Raw genomic sequence first — 24,927 nt, forward strand, 5'->3', positions numbered from 1 at the left:
GATCTGAACAGCAGAATAGGAAATGAATCCCACCAGGCATGCAGAAATATTCTGGGAAAATTTGGAGAAAAGGGCAAGGCTAATAATAATGGAATCTAATGGATTTCTATTCAGAATATGGACTAGCCATCACTAACACCATGTTCCAACATAAAGATATGTGCAGGTTCACGTGGAGAGAAGGCAGAAGAAATATGAAAAGCCTCATTGACTATGGTATTGTTAATAGTGATATTTTTGATGCTGTTTCAGGATACAGGAGTATGCTGAGAATTTGAAACTGGAAGTGATCGTCACCTAATTTTAAGTAGGATAAAAATGAATATCAACATTGAAAAGAACAGTATGTAAAAAGTTGTAAAAAGAATTAAAGTTGAGTAGCTTTTACAACTGTAGATTTAACTATACAAACATTACTGAAGAAAGAATATAACAGTTCGAAAACAAGAACCAAACCTGGGAGTCCTACTAGCAAACTCTGAAGAAATCATTGATTGATTCAGCTAGGGGTTGTGAGGTGAAGTCAGTAAGGATAGAAAAATAAGAACGCCATGGTGGACAAACGAAGTTAAAGAAGCAATCCAGGAAAACAAGAAAGCATACCGAAATCTCCTAATAAATGAGTCGGCATATGCCTTGAAAGAGCAGAGAGAGAAATGTGAGAGCTAAGCTGTGCTTAAGTGTAGCTAAACAAAAGGTCACGGGAAGACTGGTAAGAATATAGAAGATAAATATCAGGAAGGTGGCAAAATGTTCTGGAGGCTACTAAAAAGGCTTAGAAATGGAGGAAAGAGTACTGTAAAAGAAATCAAAGATGATAAAGGTGACATGAAAACTGAATATACCAATTGAGCTACGGAGGCTCCTGGATTATTCTTTACGATATTTTATTTATTCATGACATACACTTTTGTAATGCTTCGAATCGTTTTGTTTATTTTTTCCACTAAACAAGTCGGATATGAACCAACAAAGACCAAACGTCATGCAGCGATTCTTAACCCCAGTACTGTTGAGCTCATCACTGTACCCCCCTCTTTTTATGAGAGCCATTAAGGTTTCTAAATTCGATCTGTTCTAACTCTGATTCATTTTGCGATACCAGATGTTTAATTTAGTTACTAAAAAGATTAAAGCAATTTGTCAATAGTTTTACTATTGTCCAATTGCCAAAAAAAGGTAAATTTTTGTCATTCTTCCAGATACCTTTTTGTCATTCTTCCAGATATACAGATTTCCACCAATTTTTCTCGTGAAAGAGAGGAGCAACTTTGTTACTTCTTTCTTTATTTTTTTAGATATGTGATTGCTTTTAAAGATCTTAAAATACAAAATTTCAGTAAAGAATATAAGCATGTTAGATTCGTTTTGTTTTGTTAGATTCATGCAAAAACACCTCAAAATGAAATCTCCAAAACATTCAAAATCATGATACCAAAACAAAATGTCCAATCGTTTCCTATGGTAAAACTCAATAATAACAAAAAGCAGACCTTATAAACCATACGCACTATAAAGGAAATAAAAAAAATCACTTGTTGAGAATTATAACAATGGGTCTTTGCCTATAATATTCTCTTTACGTGATGGAAACGATATTTCCAATCACTGTCGTTTAAACAAAAATGTAGTAGGAAATCTAGATGACGTTCAAAATCATTCTATACAAATGCATCCATCGACTGGAAACCATTTCCGATAATCAAGTCGCCCCATTACTATTATCAAGAACGCTACTGCACTGAATGGGAGAAAGAAATAGTTTTATATTGTCTATAAGAAGCAAGATAAAATTGGTAGCCATTTTTATACTTCCTTGTTTTGCTTGCAAATTCTTTTGCGTTTTCTTTCCCTTTGGTCATGCAGCTTTTTCCTTTCAAAATTTATTTATGGAATACCAGTGAAGCTTATAAAATTTTGGCCATTTGCCAGTGACTCAGCATGCGGAAGTTGTCCCCCGAATAAAAAAGCGAGACCAATATTTGGGTGAAACGGATGTGGAGGGATAATAAAAGTCATGAATTAGATACAGGGCGAGCGTAGTTAAGACATACTAGAGCCGCAGACGGGTATATGATTGTCTCGTGAGTGTCTAGTTTTTTAATTCCTCATCTTTTTTTTTTTTTTAATCTTTGGCTTAGACATTACGATAAATTAAACAAATTATTCCACGCTTTTCATCCCTGTGCCAAGACAAAAATAAATAAATAAATAAAAGCTGGAACAACCGCTTTTCTTTAGTAGTGCTTTGAAATACACAGTAACATTAGCTAAACCATAAGGTTCAGCTAAATCTGATATTTGGATTTTTATCAACTTATATTGTACCTATTAATACTCAATTATACTAATTCTTTGTATATGCACTGTTATTATTTACTTATAATACTTATTGTTCAATGGTAATATCAATCAAATTTTGCTATTCTTCTTTATTAGATTCCATTTGGAACAGCAGGAATCTGGGAAATTAATACTCGTATTAATTTCCATTGGTTCCTTATCCTTGCTATTGGTCTTGATTCAACAAAACTCTTCCTCTCACATTCTATTAAAGTTGATCTCCTCCATGTATTTTCAGGATGGCCACATTTTCTCTTTCCTTGTGGATTCCGTTCCAGGGCTGTGACAGATTTTTTCATGATCTTTCCTAAGTATTATATGTTCTATCCATCTAAATTTTCGTTTTCTGATTTCAAGGTTTACTTTTTGCTGATTTGTTCTTTTCCAGAGGTCTTCGTTAGTAATAATTTGTGGTCACCAAATTAGAAGTATGCTCCGCAGACATCAGTTTATGACTGATTGTAGTTTTATTTGAAACCATCCACGTTTTGTATCCATATAAAAGAAGTGATTTAATACATGCATTAAATATTTTTAATTTTGTACCTGTGTGAATATTTTTCATCTTCGATACTCTACTAAGCTTAGCATATGCACGTCTAGCCTTTTGAATCCTTATGTCAATATCTCTAGTTGCTCCCCATCTGCAGATAAAACACTGCCGAGATATGTAAAATGTGAAACAGTTTCGATTTTTTCCATTTTCAATTGTACTTGGTGCCTTGTTGTTCACATTGATTCTCATTTCTTTTGTTTGTATTTATTTTCAAACCAACTTTCAGTGATTTTTTCTCGTAATGTGGTTAGTCTTTTGGATATCTACATGTCTGTGAGCAATCAGACATACATCATCTGCACAGTCTAGATCACCCAGAGTTTTATTTATTTTCCATGATATTACTTTGGCATGTTTCATTGTTGTCTGTTCTAGAACTTGATCTAGCACCAATATAAATAATAAGGGAGAAAGCAGACATCCTTGTCGCACTCCAGATACAGTTTGAAAGGGTTGTGACAGATATCCATCTTGTAGCACCTGGCATTGGAATTTGCTATATCCTTCCTGTATGAGGTTTATTATCTTCTGTGGCATTCCTTTGTTTTGAAGTGCATTCCACACACAATTTCTAGCAATGGAATCGAAGGCTTTTTCATAATCCACAAACAGCAAATATAAATGAGCGTTAAATTTACCCGACTGTTTGATTATTATTCTTAAGGTGTTAATATGGTCTATACAAGATCTATTTGGCCTAAAACAAGACTATTGTCTTCTCATGCCCTCATCTAAAATATTAAAGATTCTAAGTTTGCTATTGCCCATTGCACTAGCACTTTAATAAAATTATTCAAAAGAACTATTTCTGAATTATTCCAATATTAAGTATTGTTTAAAATCAGTGGGATATACTTCCAATATTAAATATTGTTTAAAATCAGTGGGATAATAACGAACGACAGCATTAAGAATTTCCATGATGATTTCATATGGTTTCTGGCTTCGGTTGTTGATAAAAGAGTTCAGATCTAAAATACAATATCACTGCCATTTCTCTTCAATAGTGACTTTTTTTTTCCCGGTCACCAAATTAGAAGTTAATAATGGTTGCATTTTTCGATCCTCAGTATAAAACTTTTCTTAAAGTCATTTGTCCAACTGGGGATTTTTCATAGCAGCATTCACGCGAAGGCCAATAAATATATTTATTCGAATTTTCCATTTTTAAAGACTGAAAAAAAAGCTAAATATTTTTTTAATAAACACTTTTTTCGTAGCTTGCTATACTCTCGGCCGATAAAATATCGAAAGAACAAAGAAAAAGTTATTCCTCTATGGCAAAACAGTTCTCGTGATATGTAATAACAAACAGTGCACAAGATTTAGTATTGGAGGTGTCAGTAAACTGGCAAAGGGGATAAAATTTATTTCTGTTGAAATGTAGTACGCCGTCTTCCCATAGTCAAATAGAAGGACTATACAAATTTTGGTAGCGATAGGTCTAACTGCAAATTTGTACAGCACAGAGAAACATACAGACATTCATTTCATCCAGTTGTAAAAATCATAAATAAAATATCATTTCTCCGTGGATTAGGACGATATGTATATATTTTAGGGAGATTAACCAGATTTGTTGTTATTCTTCTCTGTTTATAATTAAAAAAATATTTGCAGACATAAAAAGTAAACAAAATTAGAGGGAAAGGCTTTTTTTTCTCTCTAAAAATGCAAGCAACATTATTTCCTCACCTGTTTTCACCATACAGCTTTGGAAATTATCTTAGGTCGCTTATAACACGTGTAGTCCCAAAAACTATATATAAAAAAAAAAACAACAGTTCCGGTTATATGCAGTCGTCAAATTAGTGTGTGTAATTTGCATTTTGCTAAACGTACCTACAAATGTTTATTTTTAAAAATACAGTAATAACAAATTTAATTTAATAACTAAAATAATTTAATAACATAATAATATTATTTATAAATAAATAATATCATTATGTAAGCATTGCCACTTATTGTGTCCCAACAATACTATATTTGTTTTTCTTAAAAAACAAAACAAAACTATCAATTGGACATCTTGTCAATAAATTTAGTTAAAAACAATAATGACATACTGCCAGGTCATTGGACAGAGTTGGTTCCAATGCAACAAAGTCATAAACAAGCAAAACAAACTTAATTAGATATCACTAGAGTCATATCAAAACACAAATAACTAAGAAATTTTTCTTTATGTTTGGATATTTTTTTTTATATTTTGCTGAGCATTTTCTTAGGAGCAGATCGTAAATATGTGTCCTTATTGTCGTGCAAGGTCTTTGCACTCGTAGAATCAGGAAGTTTTCATGTACAGAAAGGGACTATGGCGTCACTTTTTCTCTGACACAAATCTGTTTTATCTGCTTCATCTGTAGAACTTAGTATTGTGTGTATGCTACACTTATACACTCGGATTTTCTTTATTAATATCAGCTCAAGGAAGAAGTGACAAGTATTACAAGTGAAACGCCAATGCGTTCATCGTTGGTAAAGATATAGTAAAGTTATATTTACCGTGAACTTCATTTAGAATATTTTAAAAACCCCATGGATGCCCGAGAGATACAGAGAAAGTTCTATATATACATGATAATATAACATATTTCAATAATGATGGATTGCATGCATCGTGCTGTCTAAATTAAAATTAAAAGCGGGCTAATAGATGAGACGGACTTTTCGGAAACTATGTTTAAAAGTCATTTAAATGTTCGTTTTTAGAATTTCAAAAAATGCTTTCAACTATTTAAAATGTTGAGTTACAGATTATGAATTAAACATAAATCGTTATTATTTCGGGAAAAAATAAATTAATTTACATTGTTATATCATGGAAAAGTGGTAATTGTGATATCACTTCTGTCCCAAACTTGCTATCAATTGTAATTTTTGAGTTTTCGGTATGGGAGCTAGATGTTTCACATTTATATTTGTCCAACAACTTGGCAACCGAAGCCATACATGTACTGGCATATAAATAAATGTAGAATTTTATTACAGTGTATATTAATAAAAAATAAATTTTGCATAATAAACCTGAGTAATTATCGATCTAAATTATAAATAATAAAAGTAAATAGTAACCCAACCTAACTGATTATTAGTCTGGCGTGATATCTGTGGTGGCAAGAAACCTTTGATATATGAGATTTGGAATGCCGATAAATTTTATACTTTATACCAATAATTTTATTTTATTCTCACAATTATTATCTATTGAAACTGACTGCATTTTAAGTGTGGGAGCTAAAATTTTAACGCTGAAGTTTACCAATTTGGCAACCTCCTACGGTGCATATTATATATTTGTTATCAAAATATTAAACAATTTTCAGTTGCAGTAAGATTACTACAGATTTTTAAAGCCATAACCATTATGGTTATGGCTTTAAAATGTACAATACTTTAGTTAACAGCTATTTGATGTTTGGAAACAATTAGCTTTGGTAACACATTAGTGCTTTTACTGACTCATACCAAAAGACATATGCTCAATACAGATAATGGATAACTATCGTTGTAACCCATCGTTCCAATAGTAACGCTATAAAATCTAGTTATCAATTTCGTAATCAGTCACTGCACTATTTTAAGTAACCTTCTCACTTATAAAAAGGTATATAATGTGATTAATAACTTTGTAATGAATATTTTGAATTAGTAATATTCCAAAGAAATACATCATTACTTTCTATTATATACGGAATAAATAACTGGTGTATATACTGAATGACATTTCTCTTTTTAAATGACTCCTTTACGGAGTTCACTACTGATATATATAAGGGCCATCTCGGGCCATTAGTGGGAGTTGATTCGCAATAAACACCCCCCCCCTCTCTCAATTGTCAACCCCCAGCCTTCCCGTGGTGTGGCCTTTTTCTATATAGTACTCAACGAACATTCCCGTTGCAAAAGGATACCGTCCTAGTAGGAAGAAACCAACTATGCTTACTAAGTGGTAGATGATCTTTATCACTCAGTGAAACATTGCCACCCTGCTTATTGAAGGAAGGGAGTGGGACGAATTCCGTGTTACCAGAGCCGGGTTATGGGTATCACTTGAAGGGTATGATTCACACTGCATGTGAGTGATACCCTTCAAGGGCATGCCAAAGACACTTAGAGAATCAAACCCCATCCGTTTCGAAGGTACCGCGGTAAAACGGTGTCGCAAGCCGGGTGATAGATACGCCTGAACTTGTCGGTAACGAGTCAGGAGTCTTCCTTTAAATAATTGCGGCTACGACAACCACAGTCCACCTTCAATGTCCAAACTACACACCGAACGATTTCTTTTGCCACAAGCACTGCTTTCCAGAATGTTAGATTTAGCGTCCTCCACTTTTGATCTTCACTTGCTTAGAATTTCTTTACCCCATTCAAGTTACATTCATCAGCTTTATTTATCCCTCTTCAAATCCCAAAAAACCACTGACCTCTTCACCTTCTTATCCCTGACGATAAACTTTCTATTATCAGCCATCTCCAGAGATGTTATCTTCCTAGGTGACCTTAATGTCCAAAATACCAACTCGTTTCCCTTTTCAAACACCACTAACCAAGATGGACGTAATACAGAAGTATTTGCAACAAGCAATGACCTAACGCAAATTGTACATTTACCAACTCGAATGCCTGATAACTCTCTCTCCATTCTCCCAATATCACTGATATATTCTTATTCAGTTCTCCATCCAGATATACCATAGAAGTCACCTCCTCCTCTCAGTAACTCATATCAAAATTTCGTGCAAGTTTCCTCTCTCACAGAACGCCCTCTCTCCAACTCTCAACCAAACTTCCTTTGGCCCCACAAAGGTACCACCAAGTGGGAAGACCTCCGATACTTCTCCTCTTCCTTTCCTTGGTAAGATAAGACTGCTACTTCCACTCTTCTCATCCAGATACCTGTCTGAGGAGGTCACAAATATTATCCTCACCAGCATGAAAGTCTTAATTTCCACATTCCACTCAAACTTCTCTTGCAAAGTTATACTTTAATAAAAAATATACCGAAGCAGTTGAAGAAAAATATTCAGAATACCGCAAATGGCCTGCTTGCAACAAGAATCCCATTTTCGTACCCAACCTGAACTGATGTATGCAATAAATGCAAACATAGCTGTGAATAATTGGAATTTGACTTCCTAAAGGCCAATAGCAGAAAACTCGCATCTCTAACTAGAAGCTGTGCCTTTTGGTCCCTTGCAAACGACATGGGGACGCAAATTTCTACTCCTTTGCATTTCTTCCTGTCTTCCGAATGGCATCACTGTTACAGCATCTAAAAATAAAGCCGGCCTTCCTGGTATCACTCTTCTCCTTTAGCTTCTGCACACGATCAAGGCAAATCGCTTGCCATGCCATAAACTGAGTACCATCCGCCTCCAGTTTTTTGTTTCAGCAAACATTTAAACAAAGAATACTAAATAACTTTGCAAAATAGCTTCAACTCTAGATAGAATTTTTCCATTTGAAAATTATGCGCTCCAGAATTAACCTTCCCTGTATAGTCTGTACAATCTTTTATACTCAACTGGCACTTATCCCAATACGTGGAAGCAAGCGTATATTCAACCTATTACAAAAAAGGGAGATGAAAACTCTGCAATCAAACTAACTACCGATCGCCATGACCTGAATACTCTCCAAAATAACGGACAAAGTCATCAATAGTCAACTTCTCCGCTACGTGGAGTATCAGTTAATCAGCACCCACCATTTAGGATTCCAACAATCTAGATCCACGACTTAACGCTCATGGACACGGTGAAAGGTTTTGGGAAACGTCCTGTCACTCTTGACAATTCCAGATCATTTGACCATGTCTTGCATCGAGGCCAGCTCAGTAAAAAAAAGGCTGATCAACTTTGAGCCGTTTGAGGAAGAGAAGCGGATTCGGCGTGTGTGCCGAATCCGCTTCTCTTCCTCATTTATTCCATCTGCCTTTGTCCTCTGGAACGGCTTTTCTCAAAGTGTTTCCCAATGACTGCCACCTCCAACTCGTCAAGAAAAATGTGAATAAACTTGTTTCTCAACCTTAATCTGCACACTACATATGGCATTGATGTGATATAGGTTCTTTTACTTCTCGTGTATGGGATTCATATATATATATATATATATATATATATATATATATATATATATATATATATTACGACTAAAGTGATAAATCCGGTTATTATTATTCCTAGAGGAGTTTGGTCAATGTAATAAAAACATATTTATAGGTTTTATATATAGGTTTTCATTCTCAATAGAAATTATAGCGGCTTAAGTTAGGTTAGTTTATAATGAAAACAAAGTAAGGAAAGTACTTCTTTTGCGCTCAATGAAATCAGAAATCATTATAAACTAACCTATCCTATCCTTTATCGGTTGGAAATCATTATAAACTAACCTAACCTTTATTTGTTAGGTTAGTTTAGGTTAGTGTATAATGAAAAAAGTAAAGAAAGTACTTCTTTTGCACTCAGTGAAATCAGAAATCATAAACTAACCTAACCTAACCTGGATGTCGCATGTCGAACCAGTGTAGTCGCAGTTTGACGTGGGCAGATTCATGGGGATGAAAGATAAACGTTGTTGTGGGCCGAACTTAATGATTTCGGGCAGATAAATGGGGATGACAAATAAAAGTTGTTGTGGGCAGATGAATGAGGATAATAGATAAACGTCGTTGCTGTACCCCTTTCCTCATCAACGGAGAAAAACGCTGATCAGTTCTTCTCTGGTTTATCTATTATCCCAATTCATCTGCCCACAACAACGTTTATTTGTCATCCCCATTTATCTGCCCGCAATCATTAAGCTCGGCCCACAACAACATTTATCTTACATCCCCATTAATCATTAATCTGCCCACGACAAACTACGACTACACTCAGGTTCGACATGCGACATCCAGGTTAGTTTAGGTTAGGTTAGTTTATAATGATTTCTGATTTCATTGAGTGCAAAAGAAGTACTTTCCTTACTTTTTTTCATTATAAACTAACCTAACCAATAAAGGTTATGTTAGTTTATAATGATTTCTGATTTCATTGAGTTCAAAAGAAGTACTTTCCGTACTTTTTTTTTTATTATAAACTAACCTTACCTAACCCTAAGCTGTTATAATTTCTATTGAGAATGAAAACCTATATATAAAACCTATAAACATGTTTTTATTACATTGACCAGACTCCTCTAGGAATTATTCATAATAACCAGTAATTATTAATAATAACCGGATTTATCACTTTAACCGTAACATATACACACACAAAATATATATACACAGACAAAAAAAAAAAGAAACGATCGAATGCTAATTATAGCAATTTAGTTGTTAATTTAAAAAAACTAAGTCTTCCACCTCCCCACCGCATAATTCTTCTTTGCAAAATATAAATAATTTTACTGCAAATATAGACGCATATAATAATAATCAAGTTCTGCCGTCGTCTGACTATCATATTCATGGGCCATAGATTTAATTAGCTGGTAGTTAAAAGTTTAATGTCAGCGTGTCTCTTCTCTCAAAAATAAAAAAAAGAGAGATTTCTATTTATATCATATGCTTGGATGATTTCACCGTATTCAGATTCTATATACGAGAACTATACATTATAGTTTTCCATATACAAAAATAACATCTACCTTCGTCAACTTTACATTCCATGAAACAAGATAAAATGGTTGACAGAATAGTAACGTCCTTTATGATAAAGTAATTATGATAATAGTAATTAAACAAAATTTGCTGATGAAACAGATGGAGCTGCAGTGTTGTAACATAAAAAGATGTAAGAATATGCAAAAAACATATTCCACTTTATTATAATTTTACTTCGATTGACTGACGCTGAGTTTACGATCTACCGCTCACCAGCAGGTTTATATCAACAGATAATAGCCATGATATTTGTAATAGCATATAGCAAACCAACACACGATTTTTGGAAAACAACACTTTTTTTTTGTATTTTGTTTTAAACATAAGTTTATAGGATTTGGTACCTATGATTGGTGTTGCTTAAAGGAATATCACATGAAAGAAATATATTAAATGTTATACAATACAAGATTCTTCACTATTATTCGTAGATTTGCCTTTGTAAAAAATTCTCTACCTGGTAAAATAGCTTTAGTTTGTTTATTGGTTTCAGATGGAATTGACGTAATACTTTCATTGTCCCTTGGTGATAATAAATTGCTTGGTTGAAGGGTAAGATGCTTGCTACTACTTCCAGGGAACTTCCACAGCTCAGTCAGTATCGACGATGCCCTTTGCTTGAAAAGATCTGGATTTGAATCCCGTCTAAGACGCAAAAGAACCTCTATAAGGCGTTTTCAAATAAAAGTGAGTTAGCCGGTCTCGTATGGAGACGGAAAGATTTTTGCTTCCGCAAAACAGGCAAACGGGACATAAGAACATGCGCATTACATCGGGACCATGCTTTCAATGGATGGGATCAGTATGCGAGTAAGATGATTGACTGGGGAAGAGGTAATAAAAATTTAACACACACAGTACGTCTAAAGCTGTATTTTTGATATATTAAATGGAAAGAACAGAAAAGATCGCATTTTAGCACGGCCAAAGCTCTAGTTCTTGTAAATTCCAAATGAAATGAAATAAATTTAAAAATCTTATGAGTAATCTAAGAGCAGCAGGTTATCCAGGTTAAAAAATGCATGAAGTGATCATCTTTTTGTTGTATGTTTGCTATATTGGGTTAGTTTTATTTCTCAACCATTCAAAATTATAATATTGACTTAAACGTTTAACGTCTAAGCGGCAGTTAAGCGTTATCATTTCAACTGGACTATTTTAATAGCAAAATTAGAGCCTCTGTAGCTCAGTCGGTATAGACGAAGCCCTTTGGTCGGAAAGACCTAGGTTTGATTTCTGTTCATGACGTGAGGAACCTTTATCTGATCTCTTTCGACTAAAGGTAAGTTAGCCGGTCTCATAAGTTTTTTTTTTTTTTTCCCATTCGGAAACTCAGGTTGTTTTGTATCCCAGAACAGGCAAATTGGTCCCGTGAACACACACGGATTTACAACCATGAATACTTACGATAATATGTGGAAGAGATAGGGTCCTCACCACATGTACTAACGCTTGTAGTTAACCTCACTGATAGGAGATGGCACTTGAATGGCATGGGAATAGCAAAATTAGTCGAAATATGTCCCGACAAATATAAGTATGCTGAAAACGGCTCTAGAGGGTGAACTGTTATGATAATATCACATTCATTATCATGAAACGCACCTTTTTATGATTGTTTACGATTTTTTTTCTCGCTTATGAATAATATCTTAAACAATTTCTTTACTTCTTTTTACCTTTTTTTATTGTAATCATTGAATATATAAGATTATCAAATGCAACATAGTGATCATAATCTAAGCAAACAAGAACGATTAAACGTATCACTTTTTATATAAGGAGATAATGAATGAGCAAAACGTTAAAAATGTTCTTTAAAAATCTTATTGCTATTACAGGTTTTGTGCAATCATGCTTTGAAAAGTGTCCTTACTGCCAGCACCTTAACACGTGCAAACTCTTTTTTTTTTTTTTTTGATTTTTCGAAGTCTCTTAAACACGCGGAACTAATTGTCTTACTAGTTAAGCCTATAAGAGAATGAAAGTAAAAAATAAACCTGCACGAAACACTGCGTGCTACAAATGGAAAGTTATTTATAATCCCTATAGTTCATTAAAGACTACGTTACGTGTGGGGATTGTTTACCGATAATTTCATTTATAGGTCGACTTTATGATAAAAATCTATGCTCAGATCAAATCAATAGGAACATTATCGCTTCTGTTCACATCCCCTATTTCCCCCCCATGTAGTATTGGCTCCAGTTTACTCGATTTCCGTGTTCTTTCCAGATAGAGTGTGTCTGTGTGAGGGAGGAAGAAGGGAGAAAGAATGTCTTTGAAGTATAAAAATAGCAAACGGAACACAGGAGTGCAATTATGCAATCGCGGTTTCAAATCAGAAAATCGTAAATCTTGTGCTACACTCCGTTGCGAATCACATGCTGTGCACGGGAGTATGCTTTCATGTCATAAACTAAAAATGTTCACGTTTTAACACACACACACACCATTCAAATACACCGAAATGACAGAGAACAGAGTAAAAGAAAGAGAGAGAATTTGGTGTGCGATTATGGGTCATGTTCAGGGATTTTTTTTTTTTTTTTGTTATTATTGTTTTTCCTGACATCAAATTGCTGATATATATACTTTTAAATAGGATATTACGATAATAAGACATGATTTAAGTGTACGTTGATACTAATTTCCTAACAATTTTCCACTTTTTTAATATCATTCCCACATATAAGAGGCCGCAAGGCTTAACAAATAAATGCTGGGTAAGAGTCATTTTCCAGCCTTTATATCAAATACTTGTTTTACTAACCGCTGTTCTCTCATTCTGTTTAAGTGACCAATATCGCCTGAGCATAGCTCTGCTCACACATTCTTAGTGCTAACAATGTCAAGTTCCTTTCTAATATCCTCTTTCTTTTCTTTTAAATATGATTCTGCTATTGGTGCCATCTGTTCGTTCTCCTAATTCTTCTCAGAACTTTGTGGTCAAGTTTCTAATCAACTGTTTTATTTCAAACCAAACTGTCAGATCCATAATTTAAAATTAGTTTGAACACCGTCATATATATTACTTTAATATTTTGACCAATTTCTTTCTTATCCATATAAGTTCAAAAAACTGAACTACCCATCATACCAACTTTGCAAATTTCCATATTTAATTTGTTATTCTCATTAAAAATTGTGCACAAATGGTCGATATATTTTACTACTTCTTTAGGTATCTCATTGAGAAAGCAATTGATGTTTTATTTTCTATGTTTTCTTCTGCTGAATTTCGCACCAAATTTGTTACTGCAGACTCAACTTGGTTAAAGAATTCTAAATACTTTGCAATGGATTTATTCAGGACTATAACATCATCCACATAAAGAAAAAGAGCTGAGTTGGTATTAGGTCCAGTTCCACATTCTTTCATAATGCGATCCATATAGATGATGAATACAATAGTGGAGATAATATGCTCCCTTGCTTCACAACTGGTTTTTACATCAAACCATCTTCCTATACTCCCCTTCAATTCTAATGTTGACTTAACAACGGAAATATAGATTGTGTACTGCACAGTATAATGTTCTTCTGTTTATTTACACATAATGTTCTTCTGTTTATTTATTTTGAATAGCTTTTCTCTTGATACCTTGTTATATGCTTTATCCAGATACTAAAATATTAAAGCAAAAAATATTATAGCAAAATACTAGAATAGCAATATACACGAACAAAAAAAAGTGTTCAAATAAAATTAAATCACAGATCCTTCTTATATTATCATAATTTCTCAACCATTTGTCATTAAATGAAAATCTGATCTCGACAATCCCCATTTGGCCTGAGCCCAGCTTGTTCTTTTCTAAATTTCTCTTCCACGAATTTTCTTAGCCTCTTCCCAAATAGGCTATAGATTTGCTTAGATTTTACCTAGACGACTTAGTATGGAAATTCCTTTGTCCTTTTCACATTGTTTTATTTCCCTTTTTTTTTTTTTTTTTTATAGATAGGAACTTCTTCTTCTACTACGCGTTATTCCCGCTTTCTATGCAGGGTCCGCATGTTACTTAGATGCGACTTCTTGTTAGTACTACTCCCAACCGACCCGTCGCCTGGTCTGCCGCTGGGGGGGGGGGATATATTTTTGACTGTAGAGGTGTATGTTCACGGGGCCGGTTTGCGGGATGAAAAACGCCAGATAAACTGGCGGGAAAAACCCTACTGACCGCGCCCAAGACCGGCTAACTTGGCTATGCCTGAGGGAGATCCTCAAATTCCTCACGTCTACAACGGGAATCGAACCTGGGACACTCTTCCCCAGGCATATGGTTGCGAAGCGCAAAGCCACTAGGCTAACCGCGCGGTCACATGACCAACTAGGCTTCTGAATTATGCAGGTACAGCCTCAGCCACTGTGAAACTTCTGTATCCCCCTCCCCCCGTATGAGTACTTGTTAACGAATATCATTACTCCCGTTCCTCTCCCACATTTCAAGTTTCTGATAGCTTTTCTGCCTCAAATATTGATATATGCACTTAATTGCATCCCACTGAATGTTTCCATTGTTGTAACACTGTTTTTGTTACCCTGATTTAACAATCTTTCCAAGAATTTATTCCAGACATCCAGGATATGTTTTTCAGTTTTTAAATGAGTTCAAATAATTTAATGCGTCCAAATTGAGACCCATGAAAGTTTGCTTGTAAGTGCAATTTTCACAGACGCTCAATTGCTATATAAAGCCGGGCGTACTGGACAAATATGATCAAGTGTGCTATTTTTTTTCTCTAATATTTTAACCTTTAGGAGTCATATTTAAATGACGTTATATTCTTAAGTCAAATTACAAAGAAATAAATTAAAAAATGACAAAACATTTTCTTAGAAAAAAATTTGAATATTTAAGCTTGTAAATCTTATCATCTGATGAAAGAAAAGCTTTCTACTCAGAGCGCACCTGAATTACTAGAAACCACAAATACTTTAAAAAAAATAAAATTAGATTTAAATGTAGAGAAGCAAAATAAAATTGGATAAATCAAAAAATCTAATATGTCAGAATGCAGCTAGACATCGTAATACAAAATTAGTATATAGTACAGTAAACGAACGTTCAAAAATACACAAACCTTGACCATTAAAAATGCAAGATAATAGAGATAATCTGACTGGTGAAGTTAAAAATTCTTAAATTTGGATGGACTATTTTAATCAAATTTTTGAAAGGTTAACACCGAAAATTATGAAAAAAAGTTTGGCAAAAGTGATGAGACCTCAAAAATATTAAAGGTAGAAAGAGATGCTGCGATCAGACAAATGAAAACAAACAAAGCTCCAGGCAGAGGTGAAATACTGATAAGAGTTCTGGAAGTATAGAAAAGAAACAGCACAGCACTATCAAGTCTTAAGTTCTGCAAAAATTCCTAATGACTAGAAATTGGAAATACTCACCCCTACACGTAAAAAAAGGCTGCATTCAGGAAGTAAAGACCAATAACCTTATCAAATCACACAAATATACATTATTTAAAAGAATTATACAAAATAGAGTTAAAGAAACTTATGAGCAACATTTAGAAGAGCAATGGGATTTAGGAGAGGAATATCTACAGCTGATGCAACCTATACTCTTTTAAAATTATCTGAATTGATACGGTAAAAAACTCTTACCATTGCTTTATAGACTTTCAACAAGCATTTGGCTCAATAAACAGAAATAAATTGGTTTGAAATTTTAGAACGACAAAAAAAAAAAAAGAACAAAATACTCAATATCATCCTCTAGTACTATAAAAATACACTGGTTTCCATAAATTATGAAAAAAAAATCGCGATAATTCTGTGCGGAAAGGAAAAAAAAACTATGAAATTCAAGTACTGTACATTATGTAAAAAAGTGACGCTCAGTCTGGTTACCATATACAAATGAGTGGCACGGTCAGCCATACTGAAATGAGCTACAGCATAAAAGCGGGAGTTTTGGAGTGGTTTCCATTTCATGTCTGAAGTGAGAATAAAACATTCGGGAGAGCAAACTTTTATGGATGCAATACATCATTTAACCGATGAATTCAGATAGCGAGCAATCGTAAGACTGGTTGGCCAACGTCAGGTGGAGTTATCCAGATGGTTGCATGTTAGTCATTCCTGGATTTACAGACTATGGAACCAGTTCCAACAGTCAAACAGCATCCGGGAGATACAGTGAAAGAATGCGACGGACTACAACGTAGTGAGTTAATGATATCTCCGATTATCTGCTAGCCAAAATAGGAGTGTTATCTGAAGCAGCCACGATTTGACCTAAAGTCAGCTACAGAAATATTGGTATTTTCTCCACGATGCACAGAAGTTATCACGAAGGTAGTCAGTCTGTATTGTAGATGACTGATCATAGGGGTGCCTTCATTCCCCACGCTACATCAGAGAACGTTTGTAATGGACCGGGTTCCACCTCAGCTGAATCCAAGACAAGGGGGTCTTGAGTATTAAACGAATCCCAATTTGTTCTACACTGCGATAGCAGGATTACTCTGATCTGGAGAGAACCAGACACATTAATATTCCTCGAATATTCGTAAAGTGACACATTGTGGGAATGGTATGATGGTCTTGGGAGGATCTCGTTGGATGGACGCACCGACCTGTATGTACTTCCTATCGGAACCATGAATGCTGCAACTTAGAGAGACAATATCATGGATTCCTATGTTCTTCTGTCGAGTACGATACGGGAGACATTTATCCTACAATAAAGTGAAACAAAAAGAATGTGGTCACCCCTCACAGCAATAAAGTGCTCATAACGATGTCTTATCAGAGGTGCAAGGCCAAATCAGGAAAAACAGGACCTTACTATCATACTGACAACTCCAAAGTTCATACTTGAGGTTACGTACTCTAAGAGACGTTTACCGCGCATCCGCCACACCCATCCATTTGCTTGTAGTGGGTGTAGCGAGATTCGTCGCTCCATAACACAGCTTTCCAAGCTCTTTGACGCCCCACTGTGCACGCTCTTTGCACTACTGATGATGATGACGACAGTGCGTGTTGGTATTGTGAAGCTTGCATATTGCAGTTCTACCATGGAAACCCATGTTGTGAGCCTTGGTTCTGTATATTTTTGTAGATTCGTGTTGTAGTCTATGCCCGTAACTCCGCATCCAACATGCCTGACGACGAATGGCAGTTTTTACATATTATTATTCGTAGCACCCAACGGCCACGTTCAGCGAGTGTGGTGGTCGTCCACTGCGGGTAGAACTTGCAGTTGACTCCCTGCGCTTCCATCTCAGCATGTTATCACTGAATGTTGACCTGGATGGTCCAATTCGTCAACACTTTGCCAAACAGATAGGCCTGCAATATGGCATCTTATCACAACGACTCCTTCAAACACCGTCGGTTCCCTTCTCGCAGCCATTTCACCCAGACACAGTTGTACTGACTTGGGAGCATCGTATTCCTTCATTTTATACCGGCTACAAAACACGTGACTCGTTGCATGACACGATGCCGTTGACTTCTTTCCAAGCAGTATACACACTCTACCACAGGGGTGACCGGACAATTATTGGTAGATAGTGTGGTGTGTATATATAACAATAAACATCTTTCAGAAGAACTTAGAATCAAAGTATATAGCTCGGTCGTACTTTTCCACTGTTATTTACGTGAAGATACTTGGATTATCAACCAGAAGGAAGGAGAAAAATTGACAGGCTCTGAAAACAAGTTTTTGAGAAAAATAAATAAAAGGACGTAGACTGAAATGAAAAACTGATTAGGAGGATCATAAAAGAATTATACTACCATATTTCAAACCAAACAAGAATAAAAGAAAAACAGTTACAGAGGTATGGACATGTGTACAGAATGCCTACCAAAAGGTTTCCTCAAATTCTCTAAAACGGAAGAACAGAAGAAAAGATACTGCTGGGAAAGATCTAGAAGGAAATGGAAAGAAAACATGAAGAGTAAGTTTTCTGAACTCTTACAAAAATGAAACAACTTGGATAATCTAGAGTACTAATACCGTTGGTGAATTGAAGACTAGATAATCTGGAAAACCAAACATGGTACGTTTCACTTTCTTAAGCTACTTCAAGCCTTCAATAATCAGAACAGTGGTCTCACACCGGGCGGTGAAAATAATCTATCACCTAAAAATAACGTCAGAAATAAGGCCACTTTAATATGCTAAAAATCTGAATTCTTGACAAATATGAAAATAATATGAGACAATCATGAAAAGGGCCTCTAGAAACACGATTACTGTAAGTTAACATCATCATCATCTTTCATTATCACAGCAAGTAAGATCAGGGCCGTTTTTCTTATGCTTATCTGGGACCATTTATTTATAGTCATTTTGTTTCATTTTGGATATTTTGTCAAATTTTGCTACTGAAAATAGTCGATTATAACCAAAAGTAGAATGACTGGATCTTCTTCTTCTACGCGTTATTCCCGCTTCCTATGCAGGGTCCGCGTGTTACTTAGATGCGACTTCTTGTTAGTACTACTCCCAACCGACCCGTCGCCTGGTCTGCCGCTGGGTGGGGGGGGGATATATTTTTTTGACTGTAGAGGCGTATGTTCACGGGGCCGGTTTGCCTGCTTGCCGGATGAAAAACGCCAGATAAACTGGCCGAAAAAACCCTACTGACCGCGACCATTTTGTCTAATTTTGCAAACTCAAACGGCTCTATTCAAACACCATTGAGACGGTTCAGAAAAATGAAAATCTCAGATACTTTCACTCAAATCCTTCCACACAGAATGAGCTTTGTATTTACAGGAAGAATGGGTGGGGAGACCAATCTCACTGTTCTTGAGCATTGTTAAAAGGCATCTTAAAGATTCAAAACTTTTTTTTTTTGAATTCTTATGCTCATCTTGTGACTTTCAAGTATAACAGTGTGAAAGTTCAATGTTTATATACGTAATTTTTGACGTAAAAATGCGATATCGTTAAAGATTACTCATTACACTTTCAGGGTATAACTAAAAGTGAAAACTGCTGTGCACAACACAGCCTATGTATGAATAACTGGCATATAAAAAATGAAAATGAGAAGTGTTTGGAGGAATCTTATTTCTTTTAGTACTTTTGTTTTTGTGAGCGCTATATGCCTTCAATGTAATCAAAAATCTTTTAAGTGTTTAATCTATTATATCATCAACCTACCGTTCGTCATGATCTCGGTTTCCACGTGGTATTTCTTTCCAGCAAAAAAAAGACCAAAATAAACAAACAAAAAACTACTACTTCCGACTTGCCACATAGTTTGACGTCACCTAACCCTGACCCAGTCATTCTTTACGACTACACCAGTGACCTTCACCGACTAGTACGCTGATGCCGTGTTATACAACAGTACCATGTTTCAAGGTTACATTGCTCTTCCATCTTACAGGTCGCAAACACCGGCAGAGTATGGATCCCCCTGACTTTTGCCCGTAACTGTTCCTCTTCCCGATTACTAGAAATGTTATAATCGGTAACCCTTAAATACCACCCGACACTAATTCCTTAAATGTAACATTTTAACGAACTCATAATACAGAAGTTCAATGATTTGTATTAATGCCGCCATCTATGATGAAGTTGTGGAACTAATGCAAGGGTTAAATGAATAAACAAAAATCTTATTGCGGAGAACTAAGAGCTTCATGAAACTTTATGCACGACATATTGTATGAATTAATAATACAAAGGAAAAAAAAAGTTTTAAACTGGTTTTTGAATTGAATTTTACTGGATGATATTACGAGGAAAAAAAGGTACCATGATTTCTTCAGGAAGCAAGGACAGTGGTTGCAAGTATCGCGAGTAGGCTAACTCAGTGGTTAAATGATTTCCAACTATTGTTAATTATTTAAATAACATTATTCAAATTACAGCTGACTAAATAAGAGATATTCTTTGACCATCCATGTTAAATAATTTACCCTATTCTACAGCAAGGAAAAACTCTTAAGTGGACTGGAATGATTTCGCAACAAACTCGACCCCCCCCCCCCTTTGTGCGTTTAACACTACACAATAATTTGTATGAAAATAAGATATGAAGGCTTCTTCTGTGTTCCAGACTATTTTTCTCCCACTCTTCTTTTAGCGTTGCGTCACTTACGGACTGATTAGAAGTATACCACGTGGACACAGTCCTCTTCCACATCTTTCGCAGGCCAACACTGTAGGCTGAGAAATTTGAAGGGCACGAGACAAACGATTTTGTCTCGTGCTCTTCTATTATATATATGATATTTTTAATGGATCTAATATCGCTTAAGCAATGTACCGGACTAAGTGTTATTTTATGTGTATAAGCGAATGTCATTAAACTTGAATACATTTTCTCTATGGACACCTCATATACCATCATGTGTAAATTTTTTTTTAATATTTTTGCGGAGCAGGTTTTAAAAATTTTATTTTAAAATTTCCAAACTTTAAAAATAATCTAAAGAACCGATTTTTCGTAAACTAGTTTAGAATATTAGTAAACGAACCCGTTTTGAAATAAGACTGATATTATACTTCATGACTATGATGAATATCTGTACTTAAACGTGGAAGTAGGTTTAAGAGAATGTTTTTATAAAAGAGTATTAATCTTTTATAAACAATTGTTGACACATTTGATCATCCCAGATCAACAGTCAGCGATACCATACTAGGATGAAAGAGCAGGAGTCAACTGCAAGTGCTACTGACGGTGGACGACCCCACCAAACTCAACGAACGTGACCGTAGGGGGTGCTACGAAGGATAATATGTAAAAATCGCTTCGTCCGCTGACATGTTGAATGCGGAGTTTCGGGCATAGCGACTGGAACACGAATCTGCATGAAAACATTCAAAACAGAGGCTCCCAACATGAGTTTCAATGATAAGACTTACGAGGGTGGTCTCAAAAATTTCTCGGCCTCGACCATAGATGGCAACACTATCGGCGAGATTTTTTTTTAAGTTGATACATCTGTCATAAGCATCCATGTGAAATTGCAAGTTATTCTATCAAGTAGTTTGTTTTTATACAGCTGTCTGAAGCAAAAGTGTTGTCTGTATCCCTTGAAATGGATAAAATTGAGTATCGTGCGGTTATAAAATTCTTTGTAAAAGAATGTTTAACGCAAACAGAAATTCATTCGAAGTTCATAAAAGTTTATGGGCACTCTTCTCCTTCGATTTCGACAATTAAGAAATGGACTGCCGAGTTTAAACGTGACCGGAAGATGATCCACGTGAAGGCCGTTCAAAAAGTGTAACTACACCAGAAATCATTGATCAATTGTACAATACGGTATTGGGGTGACCGCCGAGTCAAAGTGTGTGAAATTGCTGAGACTATAGGCATTTCAAAAGAACGTGTAGGATATATTTTGCATGAAGAATTGCAAATGAAAAAGCTTTGCACAAGATGGGTGCCGCGCTTGCTCACAGCAGATCAAAAACGCACTCGCATGAAAATCTCGGAACAGTGCTTGGAGCATTTTAACAAGAATAAAACTGATTTTGTGCGTCGATTTATTAGTATGGATGAGACGTGGATTTACCATTACACACCAGAATCCAAATAGCAGTCAAAACAGTGGACAGAAACCGGTGTTCAGCGCCAAAGAAGGAGAAGGTAACGGGTCCTGCTGAATGGAACCGACAAAGTCGGTTCCATTCAGCAGGAAAGGTCATGGCATCGGTGTTTTGGATGTTGTTTATTAATTACCTTGAAAAAGATAAAACAATAACCAGGGAATATTATTCCGATCTTTTAACCAGACCAGACGAAAAAATTCGTGAGAAAAGACCCGGTTTGCAGAAGAAAAAAATCATCTTTTATCAGGACAATGCACCTGCCCACAAAGGTGCATTGTCCTGATAAAAATTAAGGGATCTGCACTATGAATTGTTGGAACATTCACCCTGTTCCCCAGATTTGGCTCCCTCTGACTTCCATCTCTTCCCAAAACTAAAATTCTTCCTTGGCATTTTGCAGATCTTACTGAGACCCACTACAGGTACGGGATAATGGCGATGGTCCATCGCTGGAATGAACGTATTAGTCTTAAGGTAAATTATGTTGAAAAATAAAAATAATCTTGAGGTTATAAATTCGTTTTTTCATTGTTAGGCTGAAAACTTTTCAGACCACCCTCGAATGAAAGCCTCACATTACTCGAGCCAAGACCTCTGAGAGGAATTTTATCGGGGGGGGTTACAAAGTCTGAGAGGAATTCTATCAGGTGTACAAAGTTTCTTTTGGGCCCTCTTACCTTCTCCATTAATCATTCTGTTTTTATAACTTTGGACCCAGGTAAGATGCATCCCCCTGCACCCACCCCATCTCATCTCATGAAGCCCTGACCCGAACTAACATGCAGTGTCGTCTTCAGTTGTGCAAAGAGTGTATACTCTGGGACGTGGTAGTTTGGAAAGGTGTTTTATGGAGCGACAAATCACGTTGCACCGTCTACCGAGCAGATGGAAGGGTGTGCAGGATACTCAGTGAAAGTCTCTTAGAAGAGTGCGTAACTCGAACTATGAAATTCAAAGGTGGCGGTGTGATATGATCCTGTTTTTCCTGGTTTTCGCCTCGAACCTCTTTATGGTGCCAGGAACATTGACCTCCAAGAGATATCTGAACATCCTGGACAATGAAATGCTTCCTACTTTGTGGCATTTCTACGGAACTAACCATTGCCTCTTTCAGCAAGACAATTCATGTGTCATAAGGCTGCTGTAACCACAGCGGCAGTTTGTCGCCCCACTTGACTGAACTCGGCGTTGTTTGTTCATCGCAATATGGTGTCCGTTGATTTCTTTCCAAGAAATCAACGGACACCATATTGCGATGAACAGCCTTTCGTCCGAAATGCATATGTTGTGTCCTATTAACTAATGCATATGTTGTGTCCTATTCATGACACTGTTTCTTGCTGTACAGCTCCCAAATCCTTCAATCTTAGAATACTGTTCTCACATTTGGGATTGTGCACGCAAAACCTAAGAATTTTTTATGCTGCCCCGAAGAAGAGGACGCACCAGCTAATCGGTGACCCATCTCTCACGGACGAACTCGAACCTATCAGAAACAGATCGCCAGCCACTTCATAAGGCGCTGTTTCATTGATAATAACACGAGCAGCAGTTTGTCATTATCCATTTCATCTTGAAGGCCACTTTATCTAGTATTCTTTTATCCCATTTACGGCTTTCTTAATACTTTATTACCAAGTATTCTCTAGGGATTAGAATCTCTAGCCATTCAACGCCTAATAACATGCTGATAACTGATAATGATGAAAATCTGTCATCTTCATCACTGCGGGAGACCATGCAGACAGACTGCATGTTTTCCAAAAAAAATCGAGAAACCAAGCTTCAGAATGTGTATATTGTCTAGACTTAAATTTAGGGAAGTATTAGTAAATGGAGAAAAGTGTCTCGCCAACATAGCCTGGAAATCTCTTTGTTGAAGGGTTTCTGGACAACGATAAAGCTTTCCAAGTTTTCAGGAAAGAAGTTGATACTTCTTTCCTGAAAATCTGGTGCAGTGAGTTACGAGCAGGGCGAATGATTTCAGCAGGACTGGAGCAACGGTACTAGGAAGACTGAAATCCAAGTATGAGAAGAAACACTACTGTTGGTTTCTTGGCAAAGAGACCTGCGAAGGTACAAGAGCAAAAGAAGTAATTTTATGCTTTTTTAAAAAAAGTTATTATTTTGTGCTTTCTTTTGTAAATATAGTAAAATATGCAGATACTTGAAATTTTTGTTTATATTTTACAAAATACTTTTTACAGATGCCCATGCATCTAGTCATGAATTCTACGATGCTATGACATCGAAAGAAAGACCGTTGTAGGCTCGTTTCTATTTAGCTTGAGGAACTTTTCTTCTAGGTTTTTGTTTCCCACCGGTTATCGAGTTTGTCGAAGGTAGACAAGTTTCTGGGATAAAAAAATCTTTGTTAACCCTTCGATTCAGAAAAACTGATTCTTGGATTCACACCACTATTTCAAACAATAATAATACTAGGTAGGATTGAAGTTGTTTGTCATTCTCTGGTCAGGCAGAAGCTGTCTGCTATTCTCTCATCACCCGTAAGTCTACAAATAGTCGACAGAATCTACAAGTCCAACTATTGATGATGACGACGAGTTGAGCCGGGCTACCTACACATTTCCAAAAAGGATAGAGGAATAAGAGAGTTTCGCCTACTCCCAATGGGAATTAAAAAAAAAGTATCAGAGAATTTTAAAATTTTTACAGTTTTCTAATTGACAAGGTAGATTCATTTTCCCTCTGTTTATACTATAGCATACTTGTATAGCCAAGTTTATACTATAGCATACTTGTATCAAAACAAGTTTTATTTTTAAATGCTGTGCCCTAAAATATATATAAAATCC

At 35.8% G+C, this 24,927-nt stretch overlaps 1 protein-coding gene across 1 annotated transcript in view; it reads right to left on the reverse strand.

Moving 5' to 3' along the window:
* The window catches only part of LOC150104851 (uncharacterized), an 867,921-nt gene that overhangs the window by 591,481 nt on the left and 251,513 nt on the right, over positions 1–24,927 (reverse strand). The window contains exon 4 of the mRNA XM_090395079.1: positions 4,595–4,658. The gene's annotated coding sequence lies outside the window, so the exon portion shown is untranslated. The remainder of the gene's footprint in view (positions 1–4,594; positions 4,659–24,927) is intronic.

Source organism: Typopeltis vanoorti, chromosome 7 (genome assembly GCF_054136105.1).
Source record: "Typopeltis vanoorti isolate ZY-2024b chromosome 7, IOZ_Tvanoo_1.0, whole genome shotgun sequence".
In the NCBI taxonomy this organism is placed as follows: Eukaryota; Metazoa; Arthropoda; class Arachnida; order Uropygi; family Thelyphonidae; genus Typopeltis; species Typopeltis vanoorti.